Below are 12,009 nucleotides of genomic sequence, written 5' to 3' on the forward strand. Positions count from 1 at the left end.
GAAGGGAAACCATGCGGAGGAGCAGTTCCATCCTTCGTAGTAGCAATAGCTGCCAACATTTCATAATCAATCTTAGTCATAGACCTTGTAACTGCTGCAATGGAACACGTGGCTACTGCAGATTTGGCTGCTTCGTCAGCCAAAGAATTACCGATGGCCAAGAGTATGTATAACTTGCGTGAGGGACAGATGCTGTTAAAGGTCTGCCAGGCGAACCCAAAGCGTTTTATTCTTAATGGCGCTTCCTTTAGAGTCTTCATAGTCATTTTGAGACGAAAAGAATAAGTTGTAATTAAAAGATTGAACACAGTAGTAAGATTTGCATACAATAAGAGTATTTACAATAGGATCAGCAAACTTGAAAGCAAGAACAAGAGCACGCAGCTCCGCCAATTGTGCTGTACAGTCCCCAAGTGCGTGAGTATGCACTATGGAAGAATTAAATTCTCTATTGACAATCCAACCAGCCACAATAGCGCAAGCCGCCTAATGAGTGCGTTAAGAGCCGGTGGCCAGTTGAGCCAAGCCATCGGTATAAATGATACATTTGACTCATGTAAAGGAAGCAACGACAGCGGAGGAGATTAACATGTTCATACTGTAAAAACTCCTGTGTCTGACGTGCAGGGTCAAAGATAAACCTGATATCAGATGATGTCAAAGATGAAGCCCATTGTATCCAACGTGGATGTAGTGCCTTAGAGTTGGGTACACTTACCATAGTCACAGCCTCCAAAGCAGGGAAAGTCGTGACCATAAGAATACGTTTACCTTGCGCCAGTGAGTGTTCTTTCAGAAACGCCATTCGGACCGCTGTCAAAAAAATTTCAACATTTGAAAAACGCATTTCAGCTGCAGTGTACAAATGTGATTTGAATGCAAAGGGTACTGTGTCCTCTTCATTGAACATCAAGTAAGTGAAACCCACCTTCCCTGGCACTATACGTATCACCAGGTTCATGGTGTTACCAGTCATCAACAAGTAGTTAGTTTCAAGCATATCAGATTGCAAAGAATGTAGTATAGCAGTATGTTTCGGAAGCCAGCTGGAAGATGAATATGTTGGTTTTATCAAAGCATAAAGCGGTTTGATACACTGGGCATAATCGGGAATGTATGTCCTCCCAAAATTTAAAAATCCCAGCAAAGACTGAAGTAGAAGGGGATTGCAATTGTGCACATTTCTCCAGGAAGTGGGGGGCCAACCCCTTACCTTTATTATTGAGCTCATAGCCCAAAAAGAGTACTGCCAAAAGAGTGATGTGTGATTTGGCAAAATTGAACTTGTATCCATAGTCGGCAAATGATAAAATGATACGGTCTACTCGGACGAGATGCAGTATAAGTTTGTCGTCCATCAGATAAATGTCATCAACATACGATAACGCATCCGGATCTATGTCGTGCAACAAAGACACAACACGTGCTGCAAATGCACCAGGGCTGTTTTTATACCCCATAGGCAAATGGGTAAATTTTTCTGATTTCCGACGGCGGTAAATGCTGTCAAGTCACGGCTCTCAGGAGAAAGATAATGACTGTAGAAACCGTTGGAAATGTCCAGTGTAGTTTTGCATTTTTTACAAACAAGATTGTTCACCAGTACAGAGCTGTGTGTGTTTTGTACTGCAAAAGTGCAGCAATGACTATTCAAATTTCGGCAATACAATACAATACGATATGAGCCGTCAGATTTTGATACCGGAAAAATAGGATTATTCATCGGTGATATACAGGGTTCAATCACTCCTTGATACTTCACGTCTGATTGGATATTGCAGTTGTGGTTGTGGCTGTGGCATAGATCATAAAGGTATCACATGTGCCGGTGAATCAATATCCCAGCCTACCTGATTACGGTACACCGCTGAGGCAAACCAAAGCCCCCTCAGCTGCAAAAGCCTTGGCATGCTCCTCAGGTATGTAATGCAAAAAACTTGGAAGTATCACGTCTTCCCCACTAGAATGAGCTAACACAAAGGGTGGAGGTCAATCTGCCTCGGCCAACAAAATGTCGTATGAGGGGGTGAGATTTTCCCAGAAAACCACTTTGATTGGACGTTTTATATAACCTTCTATTTGGAAGATAATCTCATAGAGTCTATCCAGTGGGGCAACCCGGGTATCTGCAGTTTCTACTGTAATGAATGTATCAGTTGCTGTCGCCTCCAGACAAGGACGCAGTGCCTCCCACACTGTAGTAACCTCCGCTGCGCTGACTAGCAGAGTGACTGCCCATGTCCAGTCCAGGAGTAGCATTTTCACCATCTGAGGCATACCTTGCTGTTAAAGTGGCAACTTTTTTCTTCTGATACAGGGGTCAAAACAAGGCAAGTACTTCTGTTTGGCTCTAATGTAAAACTGTCAAGGTTGATCTCATCAATGTTGTTTAGATGGACCTGTGCCTCGATCCTGACGCTCCCCTCCACCAACTTGAGAATCCGATGTGTCCTGTAAAGAATGAGACCGCTGATCAGGGACTTGAAATCTATCAGGAGTCTTAATTTTTGCGTGGTTACGCAAATCATAAGTACGCTCAGAAGACTCACGTGTCGGTGAATCAGCACGCAAACCTTGCTTCTGCTGTTGCTATCCCAGTTTCTTATTTTTCCAGTTCTTTTTAGGACAGAACCGGCACCGGTCTTAATCAGCTTGAGCCTTTTGCGTTTGAGATTGCATCTGCATTTGAGTAAAAGGGTTCATTCCCAGACTATTGCGGCCTATGGTTTTATAAGCCTTTACAATAATCTTCGGTATTTCACGGGGCTTGTCAGAGTCTGCAACAGCCTCCAAGCAGTTAGCCACTTGTAAGCTTACCCCTTCACCCTTGACATTAGCAAGGATCATATCAGCAACCACGTCGAACAACCCCCACTAGTCTCATCCCTAATTCCAGAGCCACCTCGGCTCCATGTTCATCCTGAACATGTTTTATCATGGAAGGGAGTACGGCATGGAGGGGGTGCCAAAACATTTGAATATACTGCTGCAAACACCTTACCCCAGGTGTTACAATAAGCCAATTTGGGAATTAAGTCTTATAGTTATTGTTAGAAGTGGGATTTCTGGTTGGCTAAGGCTTACGCCAAAGTCAGGCAGAAACCAAAATTCTTGTCAGGGCAAGGGAGTCACACGCCTGGATAACCCCAGCTCACCCCCTTGCAGACAGGCTTATCCCGGAGGCAATGAGTAAAGCATTTGCGCATGCACACAACAGCAACAACATCCTAGGCACACCACAAAAGGAACTCCACACAAGGTTATATAAAAATAACTTTTGTATTGTCAAAACTCATCAGATAGTAATCACACATGTACATTGTGCCAACTGGCATGGGCAATATTCACAAGGGATTATGTACAAGACAGGGCCACCTGGACCACTGTCAGGAATCAGCACTTTTAGAACTAGAACTACTGTTAGAAATAGCACGTTGTAGATCATAGAATAATAATCACTTTAGCACACAACCAGTAACTACTGGTACCAGGTAAGTACCACCTACGCAACCCGAACCACCTTAGGAGAATATTGCGCAGGGAACCAGGACCTCACTAGCAACACCTGTACTAGGAGAAAAACAACCACCTAAGTATCACAACACCTGTAAGGGTATAAGCATGAACATATTACACATGATGCATCACAACATTCAGCGGTGTAAGAACAAGGCACATGATGCATCAAAACACATTCAGAGGCGCAGCACAGGAGAACAATTCGCAGAAATTACATTAGCACAGAACTTACATCAAAGTCCAGGTTGCGCCACTGCACCAAAACCTAAACGTAGCAGCTGCCCACTACTTGCTGGGCGGCTGAGGGACAAGACAGGGCCTAAACGCTGCAGCTGGCACTAAGTGCTGCGCAGCTGGGGAAGGCCCGGATGGATGAAGGAGTGCGCCTCACTCCTGAAGTCCAGAGAACATGTCCCTAAAACAAAGAACCTAAACGGTGCAGCTGCCCACTGCTTGCTGGGCAGCTGGAAAGGATCTGGACAGGGGGCCCTCACTGGCCCTCTGGAGGAAAGACTGCGCAAAAGGGTTGGAGGCCTCTAGGCTCGAGAAATACTGCGCATATTGGAGCCCTCAGGCTCCTAAACTCAATGTACTCACAACAGGGGCAAGAACACAGGCCCCTCTGGCCCTCGGGACCCCCATGGGCCCTGCAACACATATGGCCCAGTCAGAGCCACACAGGCTCTCTAAACAGTTGAAGTGCCCCCAAAACTGGAGCCCTCAGGCTCTGGAAATGTACACATGCCCTTGAGCCTCCCAGGCTCCTATAACAAATGTGGCCCCGTCGTTGGAGCCTCGGGGCTCTAACACAAAATGCCCCAGTGATGCTGGAGCCTCTCAGGGCTCTAAAGAAATGTGCCCGGTTTGTTGGAGTCCCACTCGGGGGACTCTAAAGACACAAATGCCCCCAAGAACCTCTCAGGGCTCTGAAACAATGATGCCCCCGTTGAGCCTCTTGGGCTCTAAGCACCAATGCCCTCTTGCCGGTGGAGCCTCGGGGGCTCTAAAAAGGATGTGCCCAGACGTTGGAGAGAAAGCACAAGGGGGGGCGGGTACCGGCAATATGCCCCAACGCCCCCCTCTGCTACCAGTAATCCCGGGCCCCACTCACCGGTTTCTCCGGGTGCGGCGGAGCTCTTCTCCTTTGCTGCCAGCTCCTCTCCACCTCCTCCGCTGCAGCACTCGCACATGCGGGGCTCCTCGCGACACACCGGAGCCCTGCTCTGAGAAGACGCCGCTCTCCTCTTGCTGCTGGCAGCCCCGGGGCTCTCCACAGCTCATGGGAGCCCCGGGCCGCGGGAGGACTTCTCTCCTTCTCCCCTACGCTGCACAGCTTCCGGTCCTGCCGCGGCCCCGCCCCCATCACAGGCCGACTCGGCTGACTTCCGGGGCGGCCGGGCTGCAGCGGCAATTCCGAGGCACAACGAGGGGTGGGTACCCTCGCAGCATCGAATTAAAAATAAAGGGGCAAATATGCGGCGTGGGCAGCAACTTGACATCTAAATAATAAAAATAGCGGCTCTCATCATCCGGGGGGGAATCCCTACGCTGGACTAACCATGTAAATAATCTCAGTGCTCCCAGGGCACTAAAGTAAAATAAAGCGCTCCCATGCTGCAGAAGATCCTTTTCTTCTCTGGGAGCTGGGAGTAAAGGCAAAGTTCCAAAGAAATAACTGGAGCAGAAAGTAGCCCCAGGGCAAGGAAAAGTCCATCAGGCATCCAGGGGCTGGGCAGGGCCCAGGGAGGCAAGCCTTCCCCTGGTCCCAAGCAGCAGCACGCCCCTGGCAGGATTCAAGTCAGAAACAAGAACATTTTAGAAGGAGACACAGCCCCTTTTTATACATTGAATTCCTTTGTCTAAAGGTGCAGGGTGGGGGCAAAACCAGGCACTGCTGGTTTGGAGTACTTTGTGTTCCCCAGTCACCCTTTCCATTCACCAGGCAGGCTAGGGTCATCAGTCGCACCACAGGGGGCGGAGCCAGCATTGTGTGGGGAAAGCCCAGCCCTATTCAGGATCCAGGTGCACTCCTCCCCAGCCATCAGCATGCTAATCTCAACACTCACCACCGGGCAGACCCACCCAGACTCCTGGAGCCAGGCTCACCAGCCAGCCCCAGCCAATCACGTGCCAGCACACACACTACACATGCACACCCATGTCTAGTAGTGGCACTTCCACACTGGACACATTCATGCCGCATACATCATTACGCAGCATTCAATCTCACGAGTTCGCACATACCAAACTCGACCCTGCACGCCCCACACATCAGGAACTACCATGGTCACACATATTCCCCATGAATTCCTATGGGAGGGCAGGTCACTCACCACACACACAGAGAGCTCACGCACTTTACACTGTACCACAGTGAAAAAGTGCGCAGAGACCTAAAATCACCAACACCAGGTTACAGAAACAGGCTAGGCAAAAGCGAAATGTTTCGGGGTGAACCTGCCAAAAGGGCCAAGTCCAACAGTTATGCATAATACTAGGAAGTGTGCCTGTATAACCCCGGTAATTGAGCACCACACATTTTAGTGATTAACAGTTTCAAAAGCACATAGCTCTACAGGAGCGTGTTTGCAACAACAAGTTTTGCTGGAGAATACATGTACTTGCTACATTATGCTTAATTTGTCAGTTATTTACACAATAAGGATCTCTGTTAAATTAGCAGTTTTAGATTTTCCCATCACGTCTATAACATGAGAGCATGGTCACCAATGTAATATTTATGTTGGCATCCTAGAGAAAAATAATTTTAGAGGTGTCTGCTGTCCTGCACAGTAGCGAAGGTTCACAAAGTAGAAGAAGTGTTCTGATCTCTATGACTTATTGAACACAAGCTTGCTTAGACAAGAAACACAAAGGAGCCATTGCTTTGAAATTCCCTTTTGAGGTTCTTTAGATAAATAGTATAGGAATAGACAGATTGTATTGTTTTTCTTTATTCTTTCAGAGCTTGTTAACTGAAGTAGGGGTTACCCTACTACTTGAGATAGGGAGAGAAACAATTATTGTTAATTATGTAACGTTTTACTCTTGACAATTCACTAAAAGTTTGTTTTATACCCTTCAATCACAGGGAGAAAGAGAAGGGTCGGACATGCTTGGCTGCTTGTTATGGAGCATCCATGAATATGACTGGGGCAGAGCTGCAGAGCAAAGAAGTGCTGGAAACACAGTCCCACTGGAAAAGAACACAGAGAGAGGGGTGATACAGGAGCCCCAGCCTGTTGGCTCACCTGTGTTTGAGACTCTGTCCCTTCGTCCATCTTGAGTCTGGCTCCCCTTCTTCCTTTTGTGTAAGGTATAATGTTCACCCGACGGAGGAACAGTGCAGCAAGGTAGAATAGGTTTAGTAGGGATGGACTTCATGGATGAAGAATAGGGCGTGGGTACCCTGTCTAAGGTACCAGCGATAGAGTAGAGGAAAAGAGTTTGGTGCATTGTTTGGTCAGTCAACGAACGAGGCAAGGGGACTGTGATTCCAGAGAGAGAAATACCTTGCCCTGGAACATGGGATCTGGAACCGAGCTGGAAGCACAGCTCCACCACCGGTGCTCAACAGCACCTAAGCCAGATTAACAATAGAACACTACCAGTGATGTCTCACTGAAAGATACTGGAAATAAGAGTTTTGTCCGTCCTGTTCCCTGGTCACCAATTTTCTCTCCCAATCATCATGTATCTGTTTGGTCACCCAATTAAAGTGCAAGTTGTATCCCTAGTTGTTATTGTACCAATACTAGTATTAGGAACATCCTACTCCCTTAATGAGAAGTATCCTATGCATTCCCAAGTTCATACAGCACCAGTTTCTCTTGTGACCATGTTTGTTACTTTGGCTTCTCGCATAAGGAAACACAGTTTGGTTTTTTTTGTATCCAGGAGTGGGGAAGAGCATATGACCTAATTTACAGACCGAACATGACAATATGACTGTCTTAAATTCTGTATCATAATGTTCACTTCACCTGTGGATTATAAGTTCATACGCTGCATCCGAGGGGATGGTTTCCAAATGTGCCTTCCTGTTTGGTTTTTCTCTCTGTATTAATTGCCCCTCTACATACTGCGGTTTCCATCAGCTACAATGTAAGAGTATGTTACATGACAAACAGGCCCTTCTATGCATTGTCTCCCAGCCTGTTGTATCTGCTGAATAGGTACCTTGACTCCTAAGTAAAGGATCTCCATGCAATACAAATACCAAAGACCATACTTCAGAAAGACATAGAACAATTGTTGAGCGTTGGCGTAGATCTATCTTAGATCAATATGTCTTTTATAGTATCCCTGCTTCATAATAATGAATATTTGAAGAGTTTTTTCTTATACAGTCTGACTATGATATAGTGTTGAAGAACATAGTAGTACACCAAGGGCATACACTTAGATCATCTGAAAAGGAGGGTGCCTTGCATCCAGAATATTATATGCATGTTGATATACCTGTGCTGTCTTGTTTCCTTTTACGATTTGAGTGACCATGCATTTTCTTTCTCCCCAATTAGACCCTGCCGGATAGCAATAAAGCTTTTAGCCACATATGCTAAACGGAGGGTCTGTTAGGTTTGAAATTCCCCTTTCCCATAATGCACTTGTTATGCTATATTAGATTAGCAATATGTGGCTAAATAGATGCCATTTGTATTCACGCTATGCAACCCACTGAGTTATCTTCACAGCATGTAGGATTTAGTTAGCTTGTGTGACGCCATTTTGTATTTCGCAATCCATATTAGACTGTGGCTGAACTAGATCCTATTATATGTACTCCTTGCTTCAGCAGAAAGCTGCCGGGGTGCATTTTCTCCTAAGGTTGGGCCTCACTGTACTAATGGATATATTGTTTATACTTCTGCATACCTTTCCCATGAGACGAGCCTGCTCCCACAGAATGACCTTGCCAGGGAGAGATAGTGTGTATCTGGCCTCAGACTCTTAGCTCATCCTTGTGTGCCCCTCTTTGTCTCCTGCTGCCGTCTGTGGAAAGTTACTGGGTGGGTGTGTCTTGTGCTCCTGCTGAAATAGATAATTGCTATTCGTATGCCTGGGAGGGTTAGTCCCTCTCCGGTCTTCTTAGGGTGCAGGTCATGACGGACTCCTCTGCAGACAACTGATAATAAATGTATGTATGTATTCTCTACTGTCTTACCAACTCTTCATTTGGGAGGGCATAGCAAGTGGTTCTGTGCACAACCCGGGGGCCCTGGAGGGCTCCGTCCTTCAACACGTATCAAGGTAGTATGTAATACGCAGAGTTCAGCAATCGTTACAGTTGGTAGATAATGTGGGTGTGGGGTATACCCAGGCAAAACGGGCCACATAGCCCCCTCTATCGAGAAAGGGGCTAAGCTGACCGGCGTTATTGGGTGAGGAAGAGTACCAATAAACAAAATTGGGAGTTGCCAAGCTGTGAGTGGAACCTCAAGGGTTCTATACAGTCTATATTCCAGCGGAGTCCCGTGGCAGTGTACGAGTGAAACAAATTGTCTGTTCCATTGAATGCCGGAAAGTCGACCCAAGAATAAAATACCTCAAAGCGGAAAGCTGGATCTGCCTCTAAAACAAAGATAAGTTCAACACCTGCATCAAGAACTCCGTATTGATTCAAACAATCCTTGAGCAGTGTGCGGTTAGGAGCTGTTATGGCTGTTATGGCAACCGCCATAATGAAGAAGAAAGGATAACAACCTACATGTGGCAGACACAAAGGGTTAAAAGAAAAAGTAAAACCTTTTAAAATTCAAGCTTGAAAAAACAATAATATATAATCACAATATAGGAGGCTACACCGTCACAGCTGCCTCCGGAAACAGAAGTGAGGGGATTGCGGACAAGCACAACTCAAGAGTCTCGCAGATAAGAACCAGACCAAACGTTGCGGGGATTCTGCACCTACACAGAACTATGCACAGGAAAAAAGGACCTTGGTGTATAGGGGTCAACCAACCTACCACCTTAGTACTCAAAATCCCAAAACAGACTAGCTATAGTGTCTCATTCGTTCTCCTCCAAAATCACGAAGCTACAAATGATTAGACAACTCAGAACACAACACTCCCGACTCTCTCAGGAATCGCGGTAGCAAGACATACCCTTTCGCACACTCACCAGTACTTGTCCAAAATAAGAATTGGCAGAGTCACCATATTAGTATAATTTTTTTTTTGTTTTTTTTTTTTGTCCTCATCTCACATGTCAAGCCTCTGCGGGTCTTATGAAGCCGCCTTCGTGATCTGTGGCCCCTACGGCTTAACGCACTCGCTTGGATCGTCCGACCAGTCCCTTGTTTGTGAGGGGACCTGGTGTAATCATCAGACCAGTTATATTAAGCTTAAATTTTGGCCCCATCTCACAAAAGGGTGCCAGATGTTTATTATCTTATCTTCTACACCCTCGTAGTCTAGACGAGCCATAGAAAAAGAGGCTTTAAGCCAATCTTCCCTTTGTGGGGGTAAGGGATCTTTCCACCTCCTGCAAATTTCCCTTCTGGCCAGCAAAATCAAATAAATTAATAGGCCTCTATCCTTTTGAGAGAGGGTCTGACTCAAACAGCCACTGGAGAAGTGTGGCTCAGTGGTTAGAGGTGCCAGACCCGGAAGCTGAGATCAACCGTGGACCAGGGTTCAATTCCCCGCCTCGGCGGGTCTCGGGCTCAAAATTCCATGGACTCGACAATTCTCGCTCTGGTGCCTACTCAACTCACGGGGTCACACTCTGCGACTCTGGGCAATAGCTTGCTTAATCTCCACTACGGGCCCTCGCGGCGGGATGCCTGGCTTTCACCTTGTGGACACCCTGCCGGGGTTTCTCACAGGGGAATACCAGGACGGGTTCCCTAAGCAAGCGCCGGGACGCTTATGGGCAGCTGTGCGCTTTACAAGTCCAACACATTTACACACATTTACATTTACATCATCTCCAAAAAACACTAATGACATGTTGATTTCTATTGTGGTGTTAAAGATATCTCGAATGTTGTCACCCACCTCAGTCCAAAGTTTTTCAAGTGCTGGACACTCAAGGAAGATATGTAGGTCATTCGCTAAAGGCAGTGAACATCTGGGGCATTTAGCGGCTGGTTCTGGGGCGAACTTGGCGATTTTTGCGGGAGTATAATAGAGCCTACTCCTACTAATGACAAAAAAAGTGATTTTTTTTTTTAGACAAGCGGGCTTAACATATTTATACAAAAACTTTAAAGAGGGCTCATACAGGGACTCTATTGATGTCCCAAGGGGAGTTTCCATCCATACTGTAGCTAAAGGCGGGGTCTCGTGATCCTCAGTTTCCAACAAGCTGTTATACCATGTAGAGATTTCCTTATTGAATGGGAGGATAGATTGCCACAACTCTTCAATCTCTCTATTCCCACTGACCTCCCCCTTTTCTGCATCATACCATGACACTAACTGTAGATGTTTGAATCTGGAGAACCCTGGCCCGATTTTTGCCCTCAGGTACTCCCATGGATATATCCCCCCGGAATCTACAAGTTCGGCCCAGATGGTAATGCTTGCCCTTCTCATGGGCAACGCCAAACTGTCCTTTAGGCAGTCCGGTGTTCCCGGTGTATCCCACACAAGGGCACTGTCCGAATAGTATCCCATGCCCCAGCTACGTCTGAGCCTGTACCATAGTTCCAAGGCCGCCCTCAGAACCTTCAGGCGTACCCGCTTGAAGAATTTTGGTGACCCAAACCTATATAGAAAAGCCTCAATATTTATTTTAACTATCGTGCTCTATAATGCAGTATACGAGCAACAACTGCATAAACTCAGCATGATTTTCATTGTTACAATTCTATAGAGTACGCAGGGGTATGTCGTTATATAAAGACAGTAGAAAAAAGGACCATAAGGCCTAACCACCCTCCCCTTGCCTGGAAGAAGTTTATTATATAAACAAAGATCTCTGGGCTTTGCCAGCAGACCCCATACCTTAAAACCTAGATGGAAGGTTTACATCATAGGAACAGCATAGCTATTCTCCATGGAAGGGGCTCTCTCCAAGTGTGTGTTAAAACAACATTCATCCCTGTACTATCAAGAGTCTCCAGCAGTGCAGCTGTGTTTAGCATGTGTTGTCTAGGTGCTAGGGACTAACCAGAACAGAATACCAAGGGGCATTTTTTATCGACCTTACACATCGTGTTCAGACCAAACTCCAGGAACCTAGCAGAAAATGTGCAAAGCAGACAGTTCTCATATGAAAGGCATAAACAGATTCTTGCATAATAAAGTCATGTAGTAACGTGTGTAAAAGCAGCATCATGGCAGCAAAGCTCATGCTCACTTAGCGATGATGACAATGACCCTAATGGCCATATAACACTATCTAGTACGTAATAGTATCTCCTACAGGGAGATAGACATAAGGGTCACAATATTTTAATAACACAATTACAGTAGACAGCACTAACACACAGCGGGCCCCAGGTGGGGAACAAACCTTATACTAAGAAAGTGGTATAAG

Source organism: Lissotriton helveticus, chromosome 5_1, assembly GCF_964261635.1.
Source record: "Lissotriton helveticus chromosome 5_1, aLisHel1.1, whole genome shotgun sequence".
Lineage (NCBI taxonomy): Eukaryota > Metazoa > Chordata > Amphibia > Caudata > Salamandridae > Lissotriton > Lissotriton helveticus.